Raw genomic sequence first — 16696 nt, 5'->3', positions numbered from 1 at the left:
GCTCATATGACGAGTGTGGCTGTGATGAATTTGTCTCACTGAGTTACTGGTCTGCCACTAAGGGTAGGATTTTTCAAGCATGAGCTCTCTCATCTGCCAGTTAAACATATAAGGCAATTGTCTTGTACCTCACTCTAGTCAACACAGGGAGCACCTCTTTAGGTCAAAGGATGGCAGGAGGAGTGAGATGATGTGCAAAATAGCTCAGCCTTACAAAACCCAGCCTGCATCTGTGATCCAAGAGATTAATTGCATACAATAGATAGCAAAACTTCTCAAACTAAGCATGTACTTAAATGTTTTGCTGACTGGCAAATTTGCCTTCAGTCTGAAGTCATTAGGAGCTTATTTTTACATGAAGCATTTGCAGTCAAAACAGTGTTGCTATCTCTGCTTCATTTCTGTGAAAAGATTAAAAAGTTTGCAGGAGTTTGGAAAAGAAATCTTGCCCTTTGGCCTGGAATGGCTGCCAAGTCTGTCACATCATGCCGTTCCAGGTATCAGGAGAGCAAGTTTGGTTTTGCAGGACTAAACTTTACCATGTGCTGCTCATGGGGAGTTTGGGAGCCCTCTGAAAGCAGTGGTTGCACAGGGCTGGTGAATGCCACGTTGGCAAGGTGGGTGTCTCTGTTACCACTCCCCCTATTCCTCCAGTGGCTGTCTGGAGGAACCCTGGGGGTTTAGAGGGACCCCTGAGCTGAAGGAAGGGGTCCTTCCCTGCACCAGACAGCTCTCAGCACCAGGGCTGCTGCCTTCCCCAGCAGTGGCACTCATGGACCAGACAAGGCTTTCATTCCCAAGAGGTCTGCTAAAATCTGGTCAGAGCGCTTTGTGTACAGACCAGCTTTATTCTTTCATTTGGAATTTTCACTTTATAGTTCTGTATAGGTGTGGTTGATGTTGCTTCAGAAAGTAGGAAGAGTGTTCCCTGTGAAGATTACCAGCTCTGAATTGCTGTTGTAGTCACAGTGTGGCTCTATTATCCACTGGGGTAGCAAATGTTGCACCAAGGAGACAAGTGGTCAACATTCATCGCTTTGTCTTTCTCAAATTTTAGTATCTGTAACAAGAGGGGGGGAAATTATGCTTTGCTTGTCATATTCAGAAGAAAACAATGGTCATATATTAGCATCTGAGATATCAAGGACAGATTTTCTGCAGTCAATTTCGAAACTCTGTTCATTTATTATTAAGTATTTAGTGAGAACAGCAAACTGGTGATAAAATTGGACTTTGGAATTTATCTTAAGACAGAATGCAAATGTTTGAAGTTTTTTTTTGTTTTGGTCCCCATTGTTTTTGCAATCTCTGAGGGCAGTTCCCTTTAATTTTGAAGCTCTGTTCATGAGTACCAAGAGCAAAAGGACTAAATGTCATTTAAAAGTAATGTAGCAATACTTGCCAACAGCACAGCTTTAGTAGATTCTGAGACAGGAATGTGGGAGCAGTCATAGCCTTAAAAAAACAACAATAAGCTTTAGCAAATGGAGAATCTGCAAAAATATTTGAGAACTGTGCATGATCTCTTCTTGCTGTGTTGAGTTTTTGCTCTCAAGATTTTTTGTGGGTTGGGTTTACGATCTTTTTCTTAGGAAACCTCTCAGAAGACTTTAAAAAAAAAATTGATAAAAATATTTACTTAAGAGCTGCCTTGAAGACCACTCCCTCACTAGAGTTAAATTTTTTTTTCTCCTTTCCCTGGCTGTTTTATCTATCTTAATGTAACTTAGTGCACAGATCATAGCATTTTGTGCCAAATTCTCATAGAGTTTATTATTATAATGGTGTGGTGCATTTGTCTTGCTGAAAGTATTAGCTGAAGTGACCTCTGCTCAGAAGTGTGCATCAAAGTTAAGGAGGTCACGCCTTCAATGTGCTGCTATGAGCAGAGCTGAGAATCTGGGTGGAGTTGATATTTCCACAGCAGGAATTTGTCCTGTTCTCATAGTTTTGAGAAATAATAGGTTTCCAACAAAAAGATTTCACAGCTTCAAGATTTAGTATTGGAGGAGGAAGAGGATTAGTATCTATTTGCACATAGTTTTAAGTGATGACAGAACTGTCACCCATGCCTTACGCAGAGGATGAGCACCCAGATCTCCCTACAGGAAGTATCCTTACTCTCCCCAGTGAAGAGGAGAAAAGTGGATGGGTGAATTCCTGCATTTGGATCACATTCTGAAGGGCTTTCCATTTCCCAGCACTTAATGACTTCATGCCTTTACAAATAAGGCTTTGAGGTCATCCATCATTCACATTGTCACAGCTGGGAGCTGAAGAGAAGTAAGGTATTTTGCTTTTCTTGCAAAAAGCTAATTTAGGTCATGTGCTGTGCTAATAGTGTTATATCAGGTCATAAAAATAAAATTGATAATATTGAGAAATAATTTCAGGAAACACATTTTCAACTTTTTACGTATAAAGCTTCAGCAGAAAGGCAGGCATGGCATTCTCAGGTATTTAGGTATAGATTTTGCGAGCTAGACATAGTGTTTCTGCTGTCCTGGTGTGAAATTTCAGGACAAAAATATTCAAGGTTTTCATGGTGATAAAAGATACTAAATTTTAAAGTAATTTAAAAAATTTTATTATATTACTCAAGTTTTCAATGTTTTAATATTATTAACATTATTAAAGTCACAGTAAGGAAGAACATTGCAGAAATGCTAAGGCGCAGTAGATTACAGATGTTTTTTCGCACAATGAAAAATAAAATGCAATAGTAGTGTAAAATAATCCAAATATTTTCTATGACATAAAATTTCATATCCTGTGAGAATTCTTTAATGAGGAACTAATGTTAATGTTTTGCATTAAGTAGGAGAAGGAGTTGAACAGTGGTTTGGTTGGGTAGTCATTAGCTGAGGTAAAATGCTCAGCATTAACTGAACAGAAAATGACAAGTACCTTTTCTGCTGGCACAGCCAGCCTCTATTGAAAATCCTTATGCAACCTGAACTTCCTGCTCTGCACGACTTACACAGAGCCTGTTAGTGGTTTATTGTGGAGATGAGAATATCCCTTCTGCTATTGCTTTTCAAGGAGTAATGGGATCACCTTCTGCCAAAGAGTGAGAGGAATAGCTCCTTTCCTTTGGAAAGATAATTTTCTCTGGGCTAAAGGAAAAAGATTAAATAGGCTGCAAAAGCTCCTTCTTAGCCTTCTCAAGGTAGGAAAGTAAATCTGGTAGATTATAGGTCTCCTTTTTTTTCATTTGCTTTTCCAAAATTGAGGAAAATGTCAAACTGTTCTCTTGTCCCAGAAGAACCAGGAGAGAGGGGCTTGGAAACAGTGGAATCTCTTCTTAGTAGCTGGCATACTGCAGCCATCAGGGAGCCCATTCTATCAGAACAAGTCCTTCATGGGGTTTTTTGTTTAGTTTTGTTCTGGAATCAGAAGAATTGTGCGGGAGTGAAAACAGAAAAATACGCTGAGCTGACAAATCTGGTTTAAAATGTGCAATGAAGACAGCACTGTGGCAGCACTTAGCTCTTGCAGAGCTAAGGATTGCCAACAGCAAGTCAAATATAACAGAGTGGCCAAAGGAGAAGTATCCTTTGTATTTTCAGAGATTTACTGATTTGGCTGTCACAGGAAAGAACAAGTCATCTGCGTAAGTGCTTGGCCATGCGATTCCAGTGACTGGTGTGTGCTGTGAGCAGGTGAAAGAAGTCCTTGCTGCTGTCTGTAAATAGCACTGGTAACTTCAGCTTTGTCAGCTGCAGTGTACAACTTCCTATGTAATTTTGGAGAAGCAATCCCAGTGTTTGCTTTGTAAGAAAACAGCATTGAATGGTAACGATTGTATAAATCACCCTGACTTGGGATACCTTGAGTCTTCTGGCATTTGACCTTAATCTAGCTGAAGGTTGGGTGAAGTTTGGAGCCAGTTTAAGAAGTTTTAAGCCAGTTTTCGTATGACCCTATCAGTAGGACTGAGAGTACCTTAGAAGGACTGTCCTAATGTGGGTAAAATGTTGATTATTGTATAGCACTCATATTAATGAGAAATGTAGGTTATTTTTTGTTGTGAGTTAAAACTGTAGAGTATAGACACAAGTTCACTCTTCCATGAGGATTTCACAAAGCTTGGGCAGCAAAAATAAACCATAAAATGTAGTATTACCTTATTTTGTGCAGGTTTGAAGAATTGACTTGCTCAGTCACAGGCCAGAACTTCTTTCTCTCTGACATATGCATGCTGAAGGTGAGGCAATAGGCAGCACGGCTCTAGTACAACCATGAAGACAGAATTAAGCCAAGAAAATGCTTCTCTCTGTGCCACCTTGCTTTACTCTTGACAGCATTGCTTCAAGTCTTTTCACTTGATTGCAGAGCATTTCTTAGAGATACCTCAATGTCATGCCTGCCTTTCTGCCTCCTGCTCTGCTCCTGCCCTTCTGCTCCTGCTCTTGGGCCATGGCTACACAGAGACTGAACCATGTCAGAGAACTTCCCCTGGTGCTGGGACTCAGTCTGCACCGTCGGTGTATAGAGCAGGCCAGGAGTTATTTCTGACTGACCATTTGGACACGGCCACTCTGCAGAGGGAGGCAGTTTGGTAGTGTGGGTTAAGGCTGTTCCCTGCCAGCTGGGTCACTGCAGGAGCCCAGAGATGTGTAGTTTGTGAATATACATTTCAGTCTTTGGTGGTGGCTTTGTGGTTTTCTCCAGCACGACAACACAGCACTTAGCCCTGAGTGAGAGAACCTTCTGGTCAACTGTCCATATCAGCACTGATAAGCCGTGGTAGTGGGAACATCACGGGGCTGCTGAAGCTTAGCAGGTGGTAGAGCTAAGGCAGCCAACCATGTGTGTGCTCTTTGACTGGCAAAACACTTTGCAAATGCATTCATTTTGGTCCTGTTCAGGAGCTAGCAGATAGTGTCTTTCCACTGCTGCAAGCTAACAGTGCTAACTCAGGTAATAATTGCACTGTGCTGTGTTCCCCTAAATGTGGGGGCAACCCTGGGGGTTGCACGCTTTTTGAATATTTATAAAATAGAAGCTTCTGTCATTGATGTACATGAAGCTGTGCTTGCTCTCTCTGTCATGGCAGTGACAACCCTGTGACTAAAGCCAACTTCTCTGGGCCTCTACAAACCTCTTTGGGGACAGTGGGGTCTGTCTCTACCAGCATTTAGGAACCTTCAAAATCTTCAGAGCATGATGCCATACAAACAGGGTAGGCAGGAATATTCACTGTCACTGTAGAATAAACAAGGTGAGGTTAGCTCTTAACCCACTGGAAACCACTCTAATTTATAAAGGACCATGTAACCTGTACCCTGCATGGTTGTCTTTATGCTCAGGCCTTGTTTGTACCTTTGCATGGAAACTTGTTAAATACACAGCAAATTAAAACAGGTAACAACTTGTTGCAGCATGTAGGTGGGGTTTTTGTTGTTGTTTCACGTGTTTGCTAGTGCATTAGCAAGGCACAGTGAGAATATTGTAGGCTGCCCTAGCACACCTAGAGGCATACAGAAACTCAGGCTGGGTGGGAAATGGGGGACATAGGAGAAAGCTATAAGGTCTTCCTCCTTGGAATAGCCTTTTTCCCCCTGCTTCTTGACCTGGAACAACTGTGTGCTCTTATTCTGTTTTTACTATTTTGTCAGTTGATTGTTCTAAATTAAAGGTATTTTTCTGTTCAATTGGTGATGCATGCATACCCATATCTGTAATGCAGACACACACATATCTGCTTCCCTATTTTATGTTGAATCCTTACAGCTTCCTCAGGGCTCCAGCTGTATCTGTGTTTTGCACTGGTTTCCCTGGGGCTGTTTTACTGGTGAGGCAGAGTCCAAGATTTAGAAAACAGGTCTAGGTCCAGCAGAGCACAAAACCCACATGACGGCTTAGATGAATGTTTCTTGGCTTATGGAGTTTTAAAATCCATGGTGGCTGTCAGCAGAACCAATAAATTCTGCATCCTTGGCGTTAGACAGCAAGGCAGTACTGTTGGCAAGGTAAATGTCTGCAGTTTGGGGTTTATCATCTGTCCAGAAGGTGTGTCTTTATACAGAAGATGCCTTTTATATAAAGAAAAGTTTGTGAGGAAGTGTGCAATGTGACCAAGAGTGAAGCAGCAGATTGTGACTGTGTTTACATGAGAACAAATGTGATTTAGTAGCCTTATTAATTCAAAATGGAATGAGCAAATCTGGTGGTAAGGTCAGTGGGGAACAAACACTCAGTATAATTTTTTACATTCAAAATGTGGATCCTTAATTGTGAAACAAGATACTCAAATAAAAACATGATGTAACATCCTGATTAATAATGTTTTCTTCAACAGCAGTGTACTACAAAGTGACCTTTCAAGCATTTTGTTCAGAAAAAAAGTCCTGTATTTATTTCAAGCATTTGCTGATTTTATGCCAGCATAATATAAGTCTAAGCAGCTGTAGGTATACAGATCAGTAGATTATCAAATGCTTTTTGTGCATCATGTTTTAATAAGGGCAAATACATTTTATTTTAATTTTAGGCATTGCGAAGGCAATCCCTGGTGTTGTCCAGAATGAGTCTGTATGGCCAGCCCAGGGCTACATTATACAGCAAAATAGTTGTCTGCTGAGAGGCTGTGCTGTTTGGTGACAGAAGTGTTAGGGAGCTGGACAGAGTCGTCCCCTGGGGCACAGCCTGGCCAGTGGGATGCAACTTGGACTGCCATTCTCTAGATTGCCTCAGGTAATTCATCACAGGTGGGTAAAAAGAGAATACAGCTTACAAGGGGTAATTATCTTTAAAATCATACTGCTTCTGAAATACTGTATGTGCTGTAATACAGGAGGTGTATTAAGCAGAAGATAAATGACAGTCCTTCTCCCTCCTCATCCTTCTGATTTATTGCTGTATTCTTTTGTGATGTTAAGAGCTGCTTAGTTTGTCATTTGCCTTTGTATTGTGCAGCAGTTGTTTTCCTTTTGTGGTAGTCCTGCAGGGCTGAAGGGCAGGAGGGGGAGTAGTTACCACAGAGCAGTAGGACTAGAGAAAAACTTGGAAGAAAAATGGCCTAAGAGGGTTAGAAACCTAAAGTGATGCCAGGTGAGATTGCCTGTGTGCCTTCAGGACTTCCCCCTCAGCTCATGGCTGAGTCCCAGTGCTGGAGGTGAGTGCTTGTAGGGGGTAGCACACTGACACTGAGCTTTTGGAGGGGGGCAGCTGTGGCTGCAGCCCCACCTCTGTCAGCTCTCCCCCTGGACAGGAGCCTCTTGTCTCATGCAGGGACAGTGACAAGGTGGTGGGATGGCTGCCTGGCTCCTGGCTGAGCTCAGTGACACTTGTCACATGCCAGGTCCTGTTGCAAAAGGCAAGGCAAGCTCAAATGGGTTGTGCCAGGTGCGATGATGGAAATGATTTCCTCTTCTGGAATGGACCCTGCTCTCTCCTCCAGTGAGATAAACGAGCTGGGTCAGTGCCTCTTCCCTCTTCATTCTACCATCTCCTGCCCTCTTTCTCTCATAATTTACTGGGAGTTTTTGTCTGGGTAATCTAAGGTTTAAAAAAAGCTTTTCATCTTGCATGTCTGAAATGATTCTTACCCCCTCACCCATGGTACAGTGGAAAAACAAGTAGGCACATTTTGTAAAGGCATCTTCATCAGGATGATGTATGATTCTTAGAATTACTTCTGTAATTACCAGAAGAATTGAAAATAAATGAGAACCTGTGATGTGCAGTCATGCTTTAATAGTTGGCATCTTAGTCTTTTCCTTAGAGCTGAAGGTTTAGATGAAGGAGTTCACTCCTCTTTTTTATACACTTATTTGTATAAAAAAACCTAACCAAATAGAACTTGTTGATTCACTTTAGGTGCAATGGTAGGAAATGATTTTAAAAAACAGCCTGAGACTTTTTAGGCTGGTAGAAAATCTTTATTGATTTGGAATACTGTATAATAAACTTACAGCCAGACATTTCAGATATCAGAAAATAATATTTCAATGTGCTTTCAAAGGCTGTATAGTGTTTTATTGTGTGCTTTTCTGCACATCCATAAAAGACTGTATGGGAAGGAAAGAGTGAAATTAATTTCCAGAGAGAAATGTGTTAGGATACTGGGCATTTTTCCACTGAACATCTCTGTGGAAATCTGGAAAAAAATGTTATTTCAGTTCTCTACAAGAAAACAATGTTCTAACTGCAGTGCTCTTTCCCATCATCAGTAAATTTGAGAAAATTCTTTTGTAATTATTAACTAGCAGAAAAAAGGAGCTTTTTTAGGAAAGCAATTTAGAAGATTATTTGCTTTTAAACAGTCTTCTTGGAAGTGTGAGCTATGGATGGTATTTGTACTATTGTTTTCTGATTTGCTTTCAGATAGAGGGCAGTTTTAGCCGTTTGGAAAAGATGAGGGAGGACGACAGTATTAACTGTGTCATTGCAATATGTGGATTCTCTGCTCTTTGCACTTCTCTCGGCAGTCCATTGAAACCTGAATGCCTCCTGTGTAGGACAGACTAGCAATAGCCAAGTCCCTAATGAACTTGACAGAGCTTTGACTCTTTTCCTGTTGAAGGCTATGGGTGGTTTTTTGAGTGAAGACAGTAAAAGGCAAGGAGCTTAAAGCATCATTGCTTTATATTGGTTTTTAGTACTTGCTGTTAGTTACAGAGCCACAATGCATCAGAACTTGTGATGAGTATATTAATGTTTCATCTGGTATTTTATTCTCTCTACTGCTGTTCATTTTTGTGGGAGTTCACATCCTTAGTAACAGAACTTATTGGGGCAATTTTCAGGGTGAAATTTTGTGCTGCTGGAAACCATTACTTTAGAGGTTGGCACCAAATTAGTTGAAAGCCAGTAGTAGTTATAGCTGAAAACTGCAACTGTTTGTTTCCTAATAGCACAGCATATGCCCAGCTCCTAGGGGAAAAGTCTCTTGCAGCAGCTGAAGAATGCAGCCTGTGATCTCCTTCTTCCCAGGGATGCTCCACCCAGCCCCATGGCTATAAATGGCAATTGGACTTCAGGGAATTTCAGCAGTCAACTAGCTAAGCAATGGCAGGTTCATCTGCAGCTGACATTTTCACTGTTGGGTATGAAATTCATGAATTATGGCCTTGAGCTGTTTAGTGAGCAGTGCAAGGTCTGCAGCTTTGTGTGAGGCGTGGTTTGGGCTCTGTTGGGATGGCTCAGTGCTCTGAAGGTGGGGGCAGTCTCTGAGCCGCTTCTCTCAGGGGACTGAGGGAGAGGCTGGGACTGAACAAATGCTCGGCCCCGGGAAACTTGTTGGCAAGTTTGCCACAAACCCCCACATTTTATCAATCAGCTGTCGAGCTGGCCACTGAGAAGCAACTTCATGTATCTGCAGCCTTACTAGCGCAGGTCAGAGCTGGGAGCAGAGTTAGTGGTGCTCAGTAGCCAGGAAAAATGGTACTTAATGGAGGAATTCAGTTCATTCACATGTTTGCTGTTTAGCCACAGTGTAGACATACACCTCTGTGCTGGCCACCTTGCACTCCCTCCCTGCATGGGAGGAAATGGGGAAAAAGGCATTTCTGGAGGTTTGCCCTTATCTCTGTGAGCCAAATGAAATTAATTGCTTCCCCAAAAGTTCCTGTTTCTCATTGCTGGTTGGAAGTGGTGCTGAGAAAGTCTAGTTTAGAGATGGTGGTATTTTGAACACAATCCCACTGCAGGTCTGGTCTGCTCCACAGCTGATGTGTCAGCATTTGAAACATCCATAATTAGCCTGCACTTTTGTTAATATTGGCTTTCATTTCTCGGTCAAATGGAAAAGGTGAAGTTTCACAAAGTCTAAGGGTTTCCTGAAGGATAATCCAGTTCAGTCTGTAATGAATTATTTATGGATGATAATAATAATGATGATAAGAGTAATAACACCAGTAACATACACTTTCATTAATTCCGTGCTGTGTGAAAAGTCAGAGAGAAAAAGCACATTTAATGTTTAGTCAGTGGAGGATTTGAATGGAGACGTGTAAGGGAAGTAGCCTTCTGTGGAATAACAAACACCAAGTTATACATTGAACAAATGCTTCATTTTTATTGTTCCCTCAGTTTCCAGCTGGAAACATTATTGACTAGCTGTATCCATCTCTACCAAAACTTCTCTTGTATACAGTGCTCTCAGGCTGTCACTTTCTAACAGCACAGAGAGCACACCTGCAGGTTTCTCTCTGCAACAACTGGAGTTTTATTGTATTCCTTACGTAAATACATACAATGAGATGTGCCCAGACTTTCACGTACCTCCTGGAGATAAAGCTTTAAAGCAAATACTGATCCCACAAAGATATTTTAACTCGTAAAAATGCCACAAAATGTGCAAGTGTTGCAAATGCCTTTAAAAATCAATGGCTTCTTTTAGAAATGTACCCAATTTTCTGCTTGGCCCCTGGAAAGCCATTCTTGTAGCTGAGGATATTTATTCTGCTCCGTTTTTTGAATGGGATGCAGCTGTTGAATTCTTCAGACCTGAGTAAAGGCTCTTAAAGAGTTTTATTTATATCCGGTTTTTTCTGTCGTCCTCTGTTTCTGAACAAACAGCAACAACTTCAGCTATAGAGAATTGTCAAACTGCAGCTAAGGCAGGGGGGCTTCTCTGAAGAGCTCAACACTTAGGTGAGTACATATGTGTAATTATGTCAAAGTGAGTGTAACTTCTGAAGGAGATTGGCATGAGGCTGACTCTCCCCCCAGTGCAGAAGTTCCTGTAGGAGATCCCTGGGGATCTGGAGAACAAAGAGTGTGTCTAAGGCGATCAACTAAAACTCATCCACAGCCTGTTAGAAGCATATTGCAATGATACTTAAGTGTATAATCCCCCTCATTTCAAAATGCAGGCTTTTGGATTGAGTTTCCCTTGAGTATACTTTGTGGTTATTAATGAGCTGTATCAAATAATCTTATTTAGCTCATTAAAGGGCATAATGCAGATAAAAGCTCTTTAGACCTCATAAACCTCAAAATTAATCTCTAGACCCATATGTTACTGGAAATCTTTGATAGTAAACTGAAGTGCTGTGATATTTTGATGTGAGTAGAGTTTGATAAAAGTTCAAAAGCAATATGCAGTGCTGTTGTGTGTCTGTGGGATGGGGAGTTCTTTGTACAGCAGCAGTGTAAAATCCAGCAGGAAGCTCAACCTGGGAGGCAGTTGTTGGTTTTACAAGGATACTGCAGTGAAAGCTCTTTGACTTCCTGTGTCTGTGTGCCTTTTGCTGCAAGAGCTTCCTACTGGTTCCTAAAGTCCACACTTTTGTTTCCTCTTCTTTTCACTAAACACTTTGCTCAATCAATAACGAAAGGTAAAATTCGAAGAGGCTTTTGTGGATCTTTGAGCTGACTAATATATATTTTAATTGCAGTAGTAAGAATGTTGGCAAGAGGAGCTGTTGTGACTACTTAACACAGACATATTAAAATAATTGGATTGGGGATGCTTGCTAGATTGCCATTAAAAAATTTAAATAGGAGCAGAGGGTGTTGACAGGCATACCGAGAATAAGGGGAAGGGAAGACAAGAAATAGAAGAGGGGGTAAGGACAGGACATTGGAAAGCTTTCATGCTCTTCATTTATCTAAAAATAGGTTTTCAGTCTGCCTTTGAGTTTGTTTATGTTTGTCTTTCCAGGGGACTGTGGATGGAGACGTGTCTTTTCAAATGCTTTGGGAGTAGGGCCTGTGCTCTTTGAGCTTGGCTTCTGAAACAGGACTTGGAGCTGTGGTTGCATGTTTGGGGATCTGCTGCGAGCTTCTCCCTGGCCATGCAGCTCCCTCTGAGGCCTGGATAAGACTCCTCCTGCACCCTCTTTTTTAAAATCTAGTGCAGCATTTTCCAAAATATCAGTTAAGTCCATAGTTCTCTCTGTGCTCTCCTTCCTCAGGTCAGATATCTAAACACCTCCAAAGGTGGGAGTTTGTCCTTGTGGCTCAAGGACTGGGGACGACTGGGCTGTACCTAATGCTGCTTGTCACACCTGGATTTTGGAGCTACACTAAAAGTAAAATCTGCTCTGTGGCTTTATGAAAGCAAAGCTGTAAAATGGTGTTTTCAGGATATTGCACTGACTGCTTTTAAAAGCCTTTGAGAAAATACAGAGAATCCTCTTCTCGGAGATAACAGCCCCAGCACAGGCATGTTGGAGCAAACCCAGCTTTGGTTCCTCCAGGATGGCCTTTCTATTATCCATCAGACTTTCAGTCTCTGCAGCTCCTTATGATGTTTTCCTTTTCTGGAAAAAGGAATGATGCTGCAAGTTCTCTCTTCATCTGTCTCAATGTATGGCCTTTTATTAGAGTCTAATATAACTTGTCAGAGTACTTACATCATCTCTTTTGGAGTCATCAGTTTCTGGTGATGGATAACACTTAGAACCAAGAGATAAAAACCCCCAAGTTAAATATATTTAATTGGTTTTTATTTGCTTTCTGCTTTTTAGAGATTGTGAGGCACAGGCAGAGAGTGTCTGGAGCAGATGGGTGTTTTGTGGTCACTGGACCAGACAGCTGAGATATAATTAAAGTGCCTTTTTTGCATATGCAACTTGCAACCGCTTCTCTATTTTCACAGGTCTTAGGATCATATGAAGTGTAAATTTAATAGAGGTTGTTTTACTTCTCTTATTTATTTCTATTTTTAAATGAGTTGCTTCAGCTGAACCTAGTGCACATAACCTTGTATGACTGTGGATGCTCAGTCTCTTCCTCAGGCTCCATGGTAGAGTTCTAAAAGAATACAGGAAAGCCTAAACTAGTGTTTTCCAGTTACTTTTCATGGAAATGCAAAGATCCAGTATGTTTTTATTTGTGATAGCTCTGCTGTGTCTCCTAGAAGCCATTCTACAGGGGGTTTTGTACCCCGGGTTCTTTTTAATGAGCCTGGAGGGCTTTTGGTGGTGTGATGCCATCCCTGGAGGTGGAGGAAGGAATCTGTCCTAGGAACTGCTTGCAAGGGGAAAGATACATAGTTATACATATAAAGTTCTTAAATGGCATCCCCCATGAAGCACACTAGCACATTTTGGACCAAAACCACCATTCTTAGCTGCAAACGGGTTTTAGATTTTCACCACGCCATTGTTATTGTCCACAGAAAACATATTTTTTATAAATGTTCTTTTAAGACAAAGTCCTATTTTTTTTTTCCCACTGAAAAAAACTGAGATTTTAGGTCAATTCTGTTTCTGGAGCTATTTTTGGCAGTCCCATGAGGCATTAATATCTAGAAGTGGTCATTGGTGTAACAAGAGATCAGCCAGAGGAATTTTCAATGCCTAGTAGTTTGGTTCTCTTAATCCTGCACCTCTCCAGAGTGTGATTGAGTCCTTGTAATTTTGCACAATTAAGAAACAAACTAAAAGTCCCATACTCCTTGTCTGTGAATGACAAAGTTACAATCTCAGAAGTGTGTAATTTTTCTATGAGAGTTTAGGCCAAGCTCAATTCAAAATTTTGAGATGAACATTTTTGAGTGTTCTGGGAAAAAAATGAATCCAAAGAACAAAACAAATTTTCATTTTCTTCCTTTTTGTTGCTGATAGGGTATATTTTATATAACCTCTCCAGAAGCTATGAATATTTTGTGTCATAACATTTAATTCTGATACCATGTTTTTAAATTTAAAGCTGTCCATTACTGAAAAAAAAGTAGTTTGAAATGGGAAAGATAAGTCCCTAGATGTGCTGGTATCTAACAGAAATTATATACAAATAAGTTCAACTAGACGGTGTAGACAGCATGCCCCAAAGTACCCTGGGTTTTCTTGCAGGAAACACTTCTAATGTATAGAGAATAACCTGAACAATCCAGGTTCAAAGCAGAATTCAATTTCTAAGAAGGAAACACTGTCAACCTATATTTCCAATAAATATGAATTTATGGGAATATATGAATTATTAATATAGTTCCAATATTGTTTCACTTTTATTTAAATCTAAGATAAAGGGAAAAACCTGTCTGGAGCTCAGAAGTAAAAGTAGAAAAGGCTATCTCAATACTTCATAGACATTAAATTTTATCTTTATGCAGGCCACCAAGAAGGATGGTGATTTTTAGATACTTTGTTTGCAGGGCAGCTGCTCTGCAGAGCTGGAAATGGCAGTTCCTTCATTACATGGTTTGAATAAACCAGGCTCAAGAAGGAGCACAACCCCATTTCCAGTTATATAAATAGCAGAGTTTTGCTCGTTAAGGAAACTCAGAGAATATTGGCGCAAGGCGTATGGGGGCTAAAGAAACTTATTTTTTGAGGAAAGATTGCACGGACTTCAAATGTACAGCATATTTTTGGGAGGACTGACAGCACACTGCTCCTTGGCTGCAGCTTCTCGACAGTCAGTGACAGTACTTTGCTGAGGTTATTCAGCTCTCTCTGCAGATTAGAGAGCTTTTTTGCCTTGGAAATCTTGCATGGTGTGATGCCTAATGTGCAGCACACCAGCTGGTCTTGGCACCTCTCAGCCCTGGGCAGCAGTGTGGAAAGAGGCTGGAAATGGAGGTGAGGAGCTGCATAATTTGAGGATTTGATGTTGGATCTGAGGCACTGAAAATGCTGAGGCCTCTGCATTGATTTCCCTGGGCTTTCATAAGACTCCAAGGTTAGGGACATCTGATGGCCGAGTTTGGCACTCCCAGGAGCCAGGCTCATGGCCAAGATGTCAACCCAGGAGGGAGTGTGAATTTCTGAGCTGGGGCTCTCAGACTGGCTGGTGGGCAGCTCTTCAGCTTGATGATTTAGAGGTGGCCAAAGCATCTGGGTAGATATCTGGAGGAAAAAAAAAGACAAAACAGAAAGCTGCACTACATAGTCTCCCTTGCCATTGCTGTGAACTCTAGCCCGTGGTTCTGTGTGCAGTCTGATGAAGCGCTAGGTTGTGCCAGCCAACAAACAAACTTGTCTCTCTGAAGAATGACTTGGTGAAAAGCCACACAGGGCAGAGCTGCCATCAGAATAATTGGTGATTCACTGTTTGTTTCTCACAAATTCCTACAGTCTCTGCCCACGCACTATAGATGACAGCATTCTGTATGGGGACTGTGAACATGACAGACATTATTTATGAAGCAGCGCCTTTATCAAGGATATTTTTTTTTCCTGTGTAAAATGCTCAGTCTCTGTGTTGCTGTTGTCAGATTATGTTATGAATTTATCTGGCCTGCCTGAGTAAGTTTTCAAAGGTGTTTTAAAAAGCTCCGTGTGAGAAGGTTGGGCAGAAGCTGCAGAGAGCTCCTTGCTGTGTTCTAAGGTGCCACAGCAGCTGTGTCCAGCACTCTTGGCTACTCCCGATGGAGGGAGAGTTGGGGCAGTTGCAGATGGTTCTGAGTTTCCACATCCCCAGGTTGAAGGATTTTTGGGAGATCTGCCCCTTCCTCACAGCTCCCTGCACTAGCTCAGCACATCTCTGGAAGTAAGAAGCAGGGAACCCAGTCACAACTTGTCTGTGTGACTGAGCTTTTTCTTGGGCCAGCCTCTCAGTTTGCTTCAAAGCAGAGAAAGGAAAATACAATTTTTCCTCTTTAAGATTCCTGACGTCTGGCAGCAAAAGGTGTCCTGGGAGTCGCAGCTGCTCCAGCCAGGCTCACTCTCAGCTGCTTAGTACACAGCTGCAGGTCAACAACATTATTCTTAATTTATTTTATGATGCGGCATATCTGGATCTTCGTCCTTAATTCAAGCCTGAATATCTGATCAAATACTAAAGGACACTGAAGACAAAAGAGATCTCAGTTAATGGGTAAGGAAACTGAATAATCTTGTATGTCATGGGATAGAGGTAAGTGTGATGAAGAACATGGTCTGAATGTGGTGTTCATGGTGACATCAGGTTTAATGTTTTTGGGCTTTAGATGGGCTTGAAGAGAAGTGAACATCTTTGATTGAGTGGGGGGAAAAGAAGGCACTACCAAGCACTTACCAGCAGGCTCTGGAAATCCATCAACAAACTGAGAGCCTTCAAATACTGTTTGTTTTCAGACCAGTTTCCTGACTATGCCTGTTTTCAGAAAGAGAGTAATGAAACTATGGAATGAGAAGTGACATTAACATTTGGAAACCAAACTGTGTAATTAGACTGATTTGTATTTCAGTGGCTTTGTCAGGTGGTTTGCTTTGGATTCTGTGGTGACATGTTTATCCTTTTTTGTATGCTCTGTGCATGAAGGGCACGTAACCCAGGCAGTTGTGAGAAAAATATGCTGAGGATAAAGGGGTTTTGAAAGCTGATGGCATGACAGCTGCTACTGCATAGGTTCATTTTGGCAAATAACAATTTCTGTATGCATCAGGTTTTATGGCCATGGCTGTGTTACTCTGTTGCATTTTTAAATTCGAGTTAACTGCATACAAGAAAGTAGAGACCCAGAGCTGTTCATCATCTGGCTCCGTTTGTGAGGAGCTTGTAACTCTAGCAATTGTTTCTGTTTTTCATAACAGTGGGAACTTTATGGCTATTTTCCCCCTTTTCTGTCCAAAGTAAATGTGCTGCTTTAAAACAAAGAAAGAAGTGGCGGAATGTCTGGTGGGCGCGGTTTGAACTTGGGGTCCTTCAGGTTGGAGGGGCAGTTTAGAAAATACACCTTTTTTCTGAAAATTGATATTGCAGCAGTTTTTATTTGTGTGGATCCGTTTTACACTTCTTGCTTTAGAAGTCACATTTTTAACAAGCCTCCATGTTAACAGACCATGGTGAGCTTTAAGGTGCTTTTTAGTGATCT

At 41.4% G+C, this 16696-nt stretch overlaps 1 protein-coding gene across 4 annotated transcripts in view; it reads left to right on the top strand.

The window, feature by feature from the left end:
- The window catches only part of ARHGAP6 (Rho GTPase activating protein 6), a 313335-nt gene that overhangs the window by 226995 nt on the left and 69644 nt on the right, over window positions 1-16696 (top strand). The window contains exon 1 of one of the 4 annotated variants that reach the window (XM_059839750.1): window positions 15575-15717. The exons of the other annotated variants lie outside the window; for them this stretch is intronic. The gene's annotated coding sequence lies outside the window, so the exon portion shown is untranslated. Of the gene's footprint in view, window positions 1-15574; window positions 15718-16696 lie in introns of those variants that run through there. 4 annotated transcript variants of the gene reach the window in all.

The sequence above is a fragment of the Haemorhous mexicanus genome, chromosome 2 (genome assembly GCF_027477595.1).
Source record: "Haemorhous mexicanus isolate bHaeMex1 chromosome 2, bHaeMex1.pri, whole genome shotgun sequence".
Taxonomy (NCBI): Eukaryota; Metazoa; Chordata; class Aves; order Passeriformes; family Fringillidae; genus Haemorhous; species Haemorhous mexicanus.
The sequence above is the reverse complement of the archived record's forward strand: the minus strand, read 5'-3'. Positions and strand labels throughout refer to the sequence as shown.